Here is a 14,658-nt window from a genome sequence, read left to right as displayed (position 1 = left end):
TTGGATGCTCAAGGCACGTGCGACTTTCATCATTCACTGGCTCTCTTGCATTGCATCCCAGCTGCAACTTCCTCATTGTCTTTTTGCTAAACTTTTCTTTTTTAAAATAAGGGGAAAATGTGTATTTTTTTTTTGTAACAAAAATTGTGTATTATTTCAAAAGATGTAAATTTGTGTTATTTCAACTTTTTTTGGTAACAAAAATTGTGTATTATTTCAAAAGATGTAAAGTTGTGTTATTTCAACTGAGAGAAAAAAATAGATCATGGAGGAGAAAAATAGAGAATGGACAAAAAAAAAAAAAAAATATTTTGTAGAGTGAAATTATACAAATTATATCATCCAAAAGGACAAACAATTTTATCTTAAAATAAATAAGTGGACGTTATAAAATAAGGATAACTTTTTTTTTGGTAAAAAAAATAAGGATAATTTAATGTACTGGTTTTGTGTATTTAATATATGGATTTCTCTTTTATCGTGTTACAAGAGATAATATCCCTCATGTTATAGACACAACAAGTGATAAAAAACAAAAAATAAAAAGAAGATAGCACGGATTTCAATGTCTCACAACATGAAAAAATAATCTCCAACATGTTGTGACCCTTCGATTTGCGTGCAAAGTTTTTCTTTTCTTTTTTTAATAAATGTGGGACCCACCACTAGTTGAGTCACAACATGAGAATTCAATTCTCATACAACATGAGAAAATCAAACCTCATATATATATATATATATATATGGAAAACTATTCTCATGCTACATGAGATAAGTTTTTACTCCTATACATCATTTCATTTTTTTTTCTTTTTATTTTTTCGGGTGGTGGAACTCACAAATTTGCCTCTATGACATGAAAAGTTTATCTTATCTCCTTTAAGGAAATTTTTATCATGATGGTGGTCCTCCCATCGAGGGAGTGACACATGTAATTTTTTTTTTCTCCCTCCTCTCTCCTTAATCTCTCTTTCACTCTATCTCCTCCGTCCCACCCAATATTTTGTGGTGCGGGAGTGCCAAAATAAGTCTCATTCTTTAACATGAGATTAATAATATATATATATATATAGGCTTATAGTTTCTGAAGCTGCTTGAGATAATTTTATCTCCGGTTACTAAATCATAACCGTACAAAGATGGATCAATGGTGATAAAGGAAGAGAGAGAAAAAGTGAATCATAACTATTCAAAGGTGAATCAATTAATATAAGAAAATAAATAAACAAAACGACGTAGTTTTGGGGTGGCCGAAAATAAACTTATTTCAAGTTGCCGGATAAATATTTTTTCCTATATATATATATATATATATATATATATATATATATGGTTTATTATTTTTATGCAACAGAAGATAACTTGTCTTATGTCGGTGGGACAAATGATGTGGGATCCTTTTTTTGAGAAAAGATAAAGTGGTCTTGGACCACATGGTCCTTGCTCAAATGTGGAAAAAAAATTTCCACTCTATTCCTTTGTTTTCCTTGTAGTTTCATCCAAGGAAGCACGGACACTTGTAAAAACAGGAAGAGTCGGGTCCGACACGCTCCGACACGACGACACGCTCCGACACGGTGTCGGACACGCGGTTGACTTTTTCCGACACGTTGACCATTCCGACACGCGAATTTGACCGTGTCCGACACAGTCAAATGGCATTTTCGTAAAAAAAATTTTAATTTTTTTTAAAAATTTAGTTTTTTTAAAAGTTAAAATATATTAATAAAGCTTCCACCTGATCATATCAATTTTATCTTTTTGTCTTTTTTCCCCTTAAGTAGATAAGAGATCATCTCAGCATCATTGTTGTCAATTCTTATCACGCTCTTGTTGTATCTTCTTCTCTCTGATCTCTCTCTAATATGATTTGATCTCTCTATCTGATATTATATCTCTCTCTCATCCCAGTTCTTATTTTTTTTATTAAAGCTTCCATCTTTATAACGTGTTGATAGGTATTATTAATTTAGTTTCATTTTTTTGTTAAATTTTTAAATATTAAATGAAATATACACTATATAAATTAAAAATATTATTTAATATTAAAACGTGTCCCAACGTGTCGAAATCCATAGGTTTCATCCATGTTCCTACAAATTTTTCACAATTAGTAAAAGGAGCACCCAAAGGAGGTGGTCATGGTCCACCAAAAATCCTCTCCCCTTTTTTAATAAAAAATAAGAAAAGAAAAAAATTTAAATGACCCACCATTTTGTTAGTACATGAGAGAGACTTATTTTATGAAACTGGAGGAAATATTTTTCCTATACGTATTTTAATTTTTTGGTCTCTTGCCTAGTCCCTCAGCTAAATGATTTCATATAACACTATATTCATATAAATTGAGTAAAGAAATGTTTGATGTAACGAGCAAGTTGATAACATACAGATTTAAAGTTTAAATTGATAACATTATCTTTGTTGGTAAATAATTTTTTTTTGGGAAACCCCCCAGAAAGCATGTAGACATATCAATTTTAAATCCATCAATGCAAAGTAAACAATCGATTAAGCAACTAGTTTCTCTAAACATGCCTGTCTTCAATTTGTCAATGTCGTTTATCGGATACATGAGACGATGGAGGGAAAATGAAAGAGGACGGTTAAAATGTAAAAGTATTACGTTGCAAGGAAGCTTCAGTTCTTGACTTTGTCAGTGGAGTTATCAAATACAAATCTCGTGAGTTCTTTGACACTTGCCCTTCACATTGTTTAACAAGATGATAGATAACAAACAAAATTGGGGTGTTGCTTGCATTCTGGAACAACCGGAATCCTAAGGAAAGTGTGTAGAAACGTTCACAAGAAGGCGACAACATGGACAGCGTAGCTAGTGAAAACGCATATGCAAACGGGCTAATGCTTTAATATTTTATTGTATTAAAAATAACCGTGGCTTACACTTCTGGATATCACTTCGGAGTATAACTATTATTTTTATTTATATTTACTGTCACGGAGGCAAGGTGGTGGACGGCGGGTATCAGGGGATGAAACTCGTTCCATTGTCTAATGAGGCATGAGGTAACACGGTGAGTGAATTAATGGTCTCGTCCACAATATATCTTTGTATCTTAAATCAAAGTTTGAACTGAGTAAATATTTGGAGACAGGTGTTGAAAATTGACAATTACACACTCAAAAGAGAAAAAGAAAGGGACGACAAAAATGACATGGTGAATTATCCTGATTCACCCAATATAAAAAGCCTGAAAAGAGAAAGGGAAGAGAAAAATGACAATGATTTATCCTGATTCACCCAATATAAGCTACGTGAATACATCCAGCTTATTTGTACTATATTCACCTCTCTAACACTAACACTCATTACAAGTCACTTAGTTTACAAGAGAATATAAATAGGATTTAAAAAATTCTAACAGCAGCTATTGCTAAGCATAAAGTACTAAAAAAAAGATAAATATAATGACTCAATAATGAGTCAATAGTAAGTCAGAGGCTCACAACACCACAGTTGTTATATGCTGATCCCTACTAAAAAAAGGATAAATATAATGACTTAATAATGAGTCAGAGGCCCACAACATCTCAATTGGCTATCTGCTGACCCCAACAACAAGGATCTACATCTAAATGCGAAATATTAACCATATCCCACAACCGAAAAATCTCCGTTGGTTCTGCCAATGAAGCTGTAATGATCACATCCAAATTTCGAATCTATGGCTTCATTGGGCAGATAAGAGCCAATTAGAAATTGCTGGAAGATGGCTACTATTACTCGTATTCCTACGCACATTTTTCTGCTTTCTTTTGAAGCAAAATCGTGGGAAACCAAAATTGAAATGAGGACTATTTTGATGGCAAGAAGTAGATAACAAAACTTCTCAACTGCATATTACGTCATGATTCATGAATAAAACCCATATTTGGTTAATTCCTACAATGTACAGCTTTTATCAATGTAATCACCAGAGATTAATTTCATCAATTTGATCCATCAAACTTCAAATTCCAAACAATCTCTCCTACAACAATTTGACTCTTCATATGTAATAAGGTGAAATGGATGAGAAATGACATTGTTGAAGAGTTAGGATTAAAGATAAAATTAATCACTACCGGTCTAAATTGATAAATGATATATTTTTCCGTGGTCAAAAATGAATTTTGTTCGTAATTACATCGTAGCATTCGAAAGAACTCTCAGCTCTCTGGCGTGAATTAACTTATGTCATAAAACCTATAAACATATCCTTACATTTATATATAGTAAATATCAAAATTGACCGATGTCCAGGACAAAGACTTAATTTTGTTGAGATATCAATGCTGGGAAAGAAGAGGTTCCAATTATACCTAGTTATTCTGGATTAAGCTCTAATTTAACATCAGGGAACGAAACCTATATCTAACTATGCACATGAGCGGCAGATAGTCCTGGTCCTGGCTGCACACTGACACCGGGAACCTTTCAGTCAGGTCACAAGTCTTTCACGATACATCAGATTTTGTCACCCCAGTTATTCCAATTTGCATGCTACCCTCAATGAAAGATCATTATTACCATGTCCATTAGTTACTGCATAATGTGTCTGAGATATTTCTATAGCCGCTGAGATGGGGCAATTTGCAATGCAGTTGCTGCGGATTCCCTTCTCACTCCCCGTGTCAGTTTAACCACCACTATTACCATTTTCTGCAGGTTCTTTCAGGCTTCCCACCTCTTTCTTGGCTAGTGAAGAGCACATTGTTTCTACGAAGTTAAAGATAACTAATGTTAGTTAATTAAAATAATGAAATTCTTAATAAAACTTCAGAGCTTCAAGGAATGAAAGGATCAGATAATCCAGATTATTATTCTTTCAGTTGCTTAAGTAACAAAAATTAAACAAACTCCCAATGCTCCATTTGAGTTATTCAAATTATTTCAAGATATTCAGGCATCCAATCAAACATATAGCTAAAGATGAACAGAGAACAGAGAATTTCAGGGAGTCAACCCCCCACCCCCCAAGAAAGAAAGCAGAAGTGCATCCCAATTGATCACAAAGGGATACATCAGATTTATCGCCCCAGTTATTCTAATTTGCAGGCTACCCCAAATGAAAGATTGTCATTACCATGTCCATTAGTTATTGCACAAAGTGTCTGAGATCTTTCAATAGCCGCTGGGACGGGGCAATTTGCAATGCATTTGCTGCGAATTCCCTTCCCACACCCTATGTCAGTTTCGGCACCCCCATTGTCATTGTCTGCAGATTCTTTCTGGCCTCCCACCTCTAGCTTGGCTAACGATGAGCACATTGTTTCTACAAAGTAAAAGATAAATATTAGTTAACTAAAATTAGTGAAGTTCTTCAAGGAATAAAAGGATCAGACAATCCTCTAAGAATGGAGAGATTATTCACTAACCCCAAGTATCACACCATTTCAACAAGTAGCAACACACTTCCTTGCTTTTAAATTGATGGAAAAATTCAAATTTCAAATTTCAGATCCAACAAGAGAGTTTCAAAACAAGAGCGTGGGTTGCTGTTTATAGCAATGACACTATACACTGGGTGACTTGAACAATTTCTCTTTAAGAGTGGGCCAGTGGCAAGGGCTTAGTTTGAACTTTTTTCCATCACGATACCGAAAAATATAAAAAAATTGCAAATCCCGATGCACAAGACTCCACAACCAGCAAGGGTAGAGGTGAGAGTCGACTATACTATACCGAAAAATATAATATAGAATAATGTCCAGGGTTTTGAACAAAAATTAAATTATTTTTAAGACAGCAAATTATATGAAACTTTACTTTGTAATCTTGAGGTTGAACAGTTTGTGCCTGACGTGGAAATAATACTCCTTCTTCCTTTCCCAACCTTGAAGTATAACATATCATTATCAGTTGTCTAGCACTTCAAAATATTTTCCAATTAGGCTATGGGCTCAGGACAGTCTAATATTATACATTTCTCATTCTATTCTTTCACATTCATTTTAAAATCAAGTAAAGTTATCGTCTTCTCAGCCGGATTCCTATAAGCATACAAATGGCAAAATTAGATTTTTCCTTCCTTGGTGACCAGAATTACTTCTGATTCAGATATAAGCTTAGGAATGCCAACAAGGGTGAATATATGACTTTCTGATTTTTCTATTCTAGCCTGACATTCTTAATTTTACATATATGATAATGCAAGTTGCTACATAGGTAAGCTGCGTCAGACAAATTGCCACAAAATACAAATGCATCGTATAGAGTCAGGCACAGCCACAGGTATACTACAAGGCCAACTAAATTAGTATACATGTCAGACCAAATAAGTTCCCAAGTCCCATCATACAGCTCTAAGCGGGATTCTAGTTCTCAAGGACATGGAGCAAAAATAGACCATCTCTTTTAATATAAACCAAGAGAGGTATATATTGGTTAATTTTCTCCTTCATAATAAAACCAAGTTAAATTAAATATTTGTTAGCCATGTCAAATGGGGCTTTCCATAATTACTTTTCATAGAATACACAGTTAATTTTAAGACAGGAAAACCCAGATGAATTTTTCCCAAACAAAGTTGTAAGGTGAAGGCTTCAACATCATAACATTAAAGCCTAACCTTTTATGCTACCAAGAGTAATGAGTCCACGAAGAACATCCCAGAACTTGGTCAGGACAAGCCTTTCCTGCTCTCCATAAACGTCAGTGCATCCATCTGAATTAGATGATTTCTGAATCATGTTTTGACTAGTGCGGTTGCATGCCACTCCATTTGCAGAGCCATTACCAGAAAGCATCTCATCCTGTTCATCACACATTAATGCTAGTGTCTCTGGTGACAATGGCCTATTATAATTGCCAATATCAATTGCATCTGCGTCATCTTTATTCATATGATCATCACAAACAGGCTTGTGGACATCTCTAATGTCTTGCAAAGGTTGAGCTGATGAAGCAAAAGAAGCTTCAAATTTCCCAGTCTTCATTTGCTGATCTACTTTGCCTCTCATGTCTGACAAGTTGAAAAACAATTACGACTCCAATTGTGTTCAGATAAATTATGTTAAAAAAATATGGCAAGAGTGAAAAGCTAGAGAGTAGCGAAGAAAGACGAAAATATTGACTGAGGTGTATTAACAGTGTCCATGACTCCAAAACCTATATTTAAATTGATACTGCAACTGCATAAGGATGCTTGTGGCCAAATTATATTTAGTGCAAGAAATGAAAAATTTCAGGCATATTCTAGTGGTGTTTATGAATACATAACAAATTATAATATTGAAAAGTGGCTGAAAATATTCAATATATGGTAGGTCACTAAAGGTTTTCACGAGGACCCCATTCTTATTTGAATTATTATTAAATGACACTAGTTGCATACATTCATTAAAAACAACCTCATTAATTTCATTAAATGTTAATAGTTTTCCTTTAAAATTTACAAATCCAATGCTCTCCAAAACAAAAAAAAATCAATACTAAGTTTTTATGGTTAAAGCTTTTCAGTTTTATCAAACATGCCTTTATACTCTTTCGTAATTATTTTGGATACACTTCAGCTGTACTTCCGTATGTTCCTCAAGAAAAATTCGTACATATAAAACTACTCCCTCTCCTAATTTATCCTTAATTACAAGAATATATGTAAAGATATCATCAAAAAAGAGAAAGGAGGACAAAATAAGAGAAAAAAGAAAATAAACTTGATGCTTACATTAAATAAATGTCCTACCAACATGAAATTCGGAAAATTTGCACACAAAAACAGAAATATTCAAAATCATTCAGCAGTCAGTAGATAAATCAAATTATTATAAATAAGACAAATATAGAATACATCCATGTGTTAGTCAAAACCTGCATTTGTCTTTGCAGCTACTCCTGAGAGAACAACAAAAAGTGAACAGAGATTCTTCACATTCTGTGGCTGGAGGACATCGGCCAATACGGACCTTCAGCATAAGTTATTGTTAATTGCAATTTCTTTTTTATTTATATTCAAGACATAGGATAAATTCCTCAAATCATTAATAAAAAATCACATACCTGTATGTAGATCTTAAAGACCCTGAAATTCTTGTGTTGGCAGGGTCAGAAACAAAGGCAGCTGACAGAGATGAAGGTGATGAAGCTATAGGATCGATTTCCTGATTGAAATTCATAACATAAAAAGGAATTATGGAAAGTTCGGATGGCAGAGGATGGAGGAAATTGATAACTATATAGAAAATAATAAGGGAATTGAGCATTCCAAGAAATAAAACTAGATATGCGGTCTGCAATAATTATATGACGAAGTTATTGCCTTATTGGATTCAAATGATTTCTGATCCAAACTCAATGAACCTACCACATAAAGAATAACTAAATGATTATTTAATTAAATCCAAGTAAATCCTATCAAGAATGCAAACAAGAACAACCTGTTGGCGTTGAGCAGTCATGTTAACAGTTTGATCTATGCCTGATTTGCCAGAAAATATTTCCTGAATTTTTCTCTTTTTGGGTGTTATGTGGGTTCCATAGCCGGAGGATCCAACTGCTCCACTAATGGCAGCATTAGCTGCCTGTTTGATGTGAACTAGATTATACTCTTCATGAAAAATTGCCCTCCTTTCATCACTTCCTTCATAATTCTTGCAGTCCATGCATTTACAATTTTCAGAGCAAAGGACATTGGCTTGGAAGCACTCACAATACTTCTTAAGGCAACCCGATTTCTTGCAGTGACATCCTTTATTGTGCTTTCCTATTACCTGAATTTCAGACACATCTTCCTGAGTTTGTTCAGGAAATTTGAATGCACCACAAGTCAGCTAAACCCAGACACTAGTAAGTACCATCATGAAAATTTAGCTCAAAAGACTCATGGATAAAACCAATAATATATACCTGAGGGAGATGGATTACTAACCTTAGAATATTGGGGTTCTTGTGGACTGCTAGCAATTTTTGGTCTGAAAGCATTTGGATTGCGTTCCAATATTATTCTAACTGCCTCCTGTCTAGCAGCCTCATTTTCCACAATATTATGACAATTTACACAGTTGCAGCCATCACAATAGATCCCAGCTGCAAAGCATTCACAGTACCTAGGATTTGCAAAATCATGATCAAATGATAATGTGAAAAAGTATTCTTAATGAAAGTTTAACATACGGAGAAGTCAAAGTTGTTACAATTTCAGGCATCGAGAATTTTTGCAGTTGCATTGTTTATGTTTCGTTGGAGTGCTGTCCTTTAATTCCACGTTATACCGAGGATGTGCTCTGGGAGACTGTTGCTTCCTGAAGGAAAATGCATATGTCCGAACATAGTAAAATGCAAATTAGCATAAAAGTTCTTACTGTGATGGGGGAAATTTAAACATGGAAAATTAGAGATTAAACAGTCTTTCTGATAGGACCCTTTAAATGGTTCGTTTTGTTTTCTTTTTCTTTTTCTTTTTCTTTCCTTTTTTTTTTCTCTGGGGTTTTAAGAATACTTACACCACTTGCAACACCTTCACGGGATGTTTCTGCACGGAGTGCGGAATTGGACGAACAGGCGAAACAAGCTGTGGCCGCGGTGCTTGCAATTGCGGCATTACCGGAGACGATGATGCTTTCTGCTGTTGCCCCTGAGGCTGTGAAAATAACCACTGCCGTTGCCCTGGTGAATGCAAATCCAATTGTAATTGCGACGGACAGCGCGGAGGCTGCGGCGGCTGCAGCTGCGGCTGTGTCGGCGACCACAGAATCGATTGTGACTGTGACTGCGGCGTAGGCGTTGGCAGTTTCAGGTTTGCCGTGAAATCCAATTGTCTAGCCAATTTCCGCGGAGCTAAATCCAACGTCGTTTCGCTCTGCTCCATCTACTTTTCAGACTAAATTTTTAAAAACACTGTGGCTTCGATTTCAAATCGCAATGTTGCTCTTAACGACTCGCCATTTTGGAGAAACATTCACCGAAGATAATAGTAACGAAACGGAGTGGCGTCAGCCTCAGACTGCCGCCATAAATTCCCGTGCGTTACGGATTGCAATGTGGAAGTAATGAATCGACGGCTATTGTGAGAGAAAGTTTATGGTTTTTGAATTTTTGATTAAAATGAAAGCATGCAAGGGCCGGATTTCAGGCGCAGGCGCAATGTCGCCGGAGAAGGTTGCCGGAAAATTTGCTGTGAGGAAGAATTCACCGTGCTAATGCCACCTCTCTCTCCATCTCGAGATTTTGAAAAATTATTTGAAAGGTTTAATTTGACGATTGGGATTTTATGGAGGAGCTTTTAAGTGTCCCGTAACCGTTAGATTGGGAAAAAGAACCCCGGCACTATTAGGGAAAGTCACGGAGAGATTTTGGCGCTAATTGAATCCAATGGAGACAAGGATTATAGGCATTATACACGTGTACGTCTGTTATTTTATATGACAATTGAAAATATTCTCTCAGTCTACGTTTGTTTCGTATTTTTTTAGCAATAAAAAGAAAATGCATAGCCTATCTCCAATAAAAATATCAAAAAAATTATAATAATTTAGTGTTTTTTCAACAAGCTTGAAATAAATCCTATTCACATCCTCCGAATAGATACCTTTATTTTTAAGGATATATTAATCTCATCCTCCGAATAAATTCTATTCACATCCTCCGAATATATTAATCTCATGTTATATGAGATAATTATTTTATATAACAGAGATAAAATTATGAAATTCACTACTTTTTCAAAAAAAGAAAAAAATAATGGACCATACTATTTTGTCTTTGTTGCCTGATATAAACATAAAATAATTATTTTCCTTATTTTTAAACCCTCGAAATTTGCAATAACACAAAAACATATATGTTTATCTGAATCTCGTCTTGTTTTTCTAATTTCAAAATGATTTCAAACGGATTTGTATTAATCTGTTATCAGATATCAGTGAAAAGGTATTGACAAATGACAATTAATCATCGTAATTAAGGTGACAGGTTAGCAATAAGAAAATCCAGTGCACACGTAACTAAACCGAAGAAAATATACCAATAGGAATGGAGCAGGCTTAATTTATTTTTGGGTTTGATGTTTGTCATTTTAAATGACACAAGTTATGTCATTTTAACAGAGAGACAGACACAAGAAATGAAAATCATAGGAAAGAATGTAGGTGTTTTTTTTTAATTTAAATTTTAAATAAAAAGTTTTATTTTGTGTCTATCTCTCTTAAAATGACATAATTTTATATTATTTAAAATGACAAATATTTTTCTCTTTATTTTTTAACTTAAAAGTTAAAAATTAAAGATGGCGATTATATAACTTATTGTTTACTAACAGCTCTTTGAAACTCAAATTGTAAATAAGTGATTGGTAAATTAATTTGTACAAATTCTAATCTGATTAAAATTATCAAAAAGGGTATATAATTATAAATTGTCAAAAAGGATATATAATAAAAATTATAAAATTATTAAAGGAATGTCATATAAACATAAATATTGATAAAAATAAAAAGATAAATTCAAAAAAACAATAAATACGTATTTTTTAATGTATAAAATAAAAAATGAATATGTTTACGCATTAATATATCAATTTTTTATTTATCAAATCTTATTTATAAAAAATATACAAAAATATAATATACTGATATGTTAAATAATAAATATTGTTTAAGACACATCTCACTCTCTCTGCTAACTACAAATTAAACCAATGCGGATGAACAATATACTCATGTAATAAAATTAACATAAGAAGATATTTTTCTGTACTTGAACTGTTGAACATGGTATCTGTATGATCCTAGACATGGAAAGACGACCATCAATTTCTTTTTCTTTTTAAAAAATAAAAGTAAAAGCGAGAAGTTCCTATTGGTAGCTTTACATTGAAATATTACTTTTCTATTTATTTTTCTTCATTAAAAATTTGTTTTTTATGAGTTTTTGTCTTATCATTTCTCAAGCTGCTTGGGATAATTTTATCTCCGGTTACTAAATTATAACCGTACAAAAATGGATCAATGATGATAAAAGAAGAGAGAGAAAAAGGAAATCATAATAACTATTCAAAGGTGAATTCGTTAATATAAGAAAGAAAGTTGGTACTTATTGGGCGACTGCATTATATAATGATGGGGATAGATCCGTTTACAAACTTTTTTTGAATTTTTTTACAAATTATACTATGTTCTCCCGGGTAATCAGTGTTCTCCCGTGAAAACATAGTGTAATTTGTAAACAAAAAGTTTGAAAATATAATCTGCCCCTGTAATACTTATAATCCCGTTCCGCCTAAATTTCCCTCCTTTTCTGTATAAAATAAAATAAAATTCAATCCTTTTTTCTATCTTTATTTAATGATAACAATTATTAACATTATAAATAACTAGTTTTGATTTGTCTCTCTTTTTTTAATCCCAATAATTTCTAAATCAATAAATTATTGTTAATAATGATAATTTGATAGATAATTATTCTTTTCCCTTCCTTTACTTATTCGCAGAAGAACTTAAATATTTGTCAAGTTTTAAGTACTTCAAGCAACCAAAACTTTTATTTTCTTGAACATAAGCTGGTTACTCACACTTTGAATATGTTGAAAGTGAAACAACAACAAAATGTATTGATTATTCACCCAAATAAAAATCATAATCATAATATGGGAATTATGAATAACTATTTCTTTTGAACAATAATATAAACCGCAAATTAATCCTAATTGAGTTTCGTAATCTTCCTTGACTTACAAGAGAGCATGTTTGTGATGACTCAAATTTTGAGTAATGACTATTTCCAATATATATATATATATATATATATATATATATATATATATATGTCCACTATTTATTTTTTTTCTAAAAAAATAGATCTTACTATCTTATCTTTATTGTATGAGATAATTATCTCATGCAACATGAGATAAATATATCCCATATATATATAGAGAGAAAGAAATATTTCTCAAGCTGCTTGAGATACATTTCTCTCCGGTTATCCCAAAATTATTTCGTTTTGTTTATTTATTTTCTTATATTAATTGATTCACTTTTGAATGGTTATGATTCTCTTTTTTTCTCTCTTCCTTTATCACCATTGATCCATCTTTGTATGGTTACGATTTAGTGGCCACAGATAAAATTATCTCAAACAACTTGAGAAATGATATATATATATATATTATTTGGAGTTATGACCGACATACAGACTACCATCAAATATTCGGAAAAAGTTGACCGCGTGTCCGACACCGTGTCGGAGCGTGTCGGACACGACTCTCCCTGTTTTTACAAGTGTATGTGCTTCCTTGTATATAACCATGATTAATTAAATAATAAATTATATTGGAGATAATAATGGTTAAATTAAATATAGTTTGTTCTTGTATAGTCCCCACTATTTACTCACAGATATCTAAGGTTGACGAAATAAAAATCCTCAACTAACTAGTGAGATGAATCACTTAAGTTTGATGGATCTGGAATAAAATTAATATTTCACTCTATCTTCCAATTTCCTTGCACTCTCTCTTTCTCCACCCTTATTCTCTTCAAATTCTTAATATACTTAAAATGTTGGTCACACCCTATTTATACAAAATGTTATGTATGCAACTTGTGGCTATTTTATTATTATAGTAAACATGCAATCTTCGAGGAAAGAAATAAAAACCACACAACAATTTGGTTAGCCACCATTTTTTAAAATAATGTGTCTACTATCACCATTTTCTAATCAAGTGAATATCATGGAACACTCACATCCATTTAGTAGGCCACCACTTTGAAAATAATGTACTTACCATGACATTTTGGTATCGCTCTTTTTCCAATTATCTGAACATAACAATATTTTTCCCTAATCAAAATTTTTATCTATTAAAAATAAAAATCTTCGTCCTTGTATATTGTTAGTTGTTCCAATTTATTTATTCAAGATCTGAAAATAAGTTGATTCCAATTTTTATTTTAACATTTCTAGGTATACATTTTTGTCCATGAGTTTGAAAAAAAGAGAGATAAGTTATTCTATTTATTTTTGTCGATCAGTCTCCAACACTATTAGATCGGAATCTCAATTACCTTTATCATTTCTCTCTCCTATTGAGTTTATGATCTAATGGTTTGGAGAGTGGTAGGCAAAGTTAGACAGAAAAAAGATATGTATAATAACATATTGAAACAAATTTTTTTATCTAATATTATTTTATTTCAAGTTTATGTTAATTGTTGCCTTTGTTTGATATTAGTGTAATTTATGATAAAGTTTAAAAAAAATTGAACTTTATCAAAATATTTTTATATAAAGAAATATTGCTGGCAAATAGCCTAATAGCCTGAAGGCCCTAAAGAACCATATTTTTTCTAGATATCAACCCATGTTCAAAGTTCTAACGAGTTTGATTAATTCGATTTCAGATTAGAATTTTTCCACCCTCTCAAAAATTATGACTCTTAGGAATCAAACTTACTACCATTTAGGCAGGTCTAGGGTCTAAATGGATCGCGAGTAGATTAACAACTTTTGAATAACAACCATACTTTTTAAAGATTATTTACAATGGGTAGTGTATATAATATATCATTATTTCCCATAACACGAAGAATGAGATAACAAGTAATATTACATATAATTCTCAAGAATCCATCTCCTTAGTGCAGATAAATTCTATAAATTTTATATCTCTATTATTTCAATATAAAGAGGAATTACAACCAACTTCAAGAACTTAT

At 32.5% G+C, this 14,658-nt stretch overlaps 1 pseudogene; it reads right to left on the bottom strand.

Moving 5' to 3' along the window:
- Positions 1-4,640: 4,640 nt before the first annotated feature.
- On the bottom strand, positions 4,641-9,809 carry LOC133299271 (protein tesmin/TSO1-like CXC 5; annotated as a pseudogene).
- Positions 9,810-14,658: the final 4,849 nt, after the last annotated feature.

This window comes from Gastrolobium bilobum, unplaced genomic scaffold, assembly GCF_033153095.1.
Source record: "Gastrolobium bilobum isolate Gb01-03AN ecotype WA unplaced genomic scaffold, APGP_CSIRO_Gbil_v1 utg3931, whole genome shotgun sequence".
Lineage (NCBI taxonomy): Eukaryota > Viridiplantae > Streptophyta > Magnoliopsida > Fabales > Fabaceae > Gastrolobium > Gastrolobium bilobum.
This window is presented reverse-complemented; position numbering and strand designations above follow the sequence as displayed.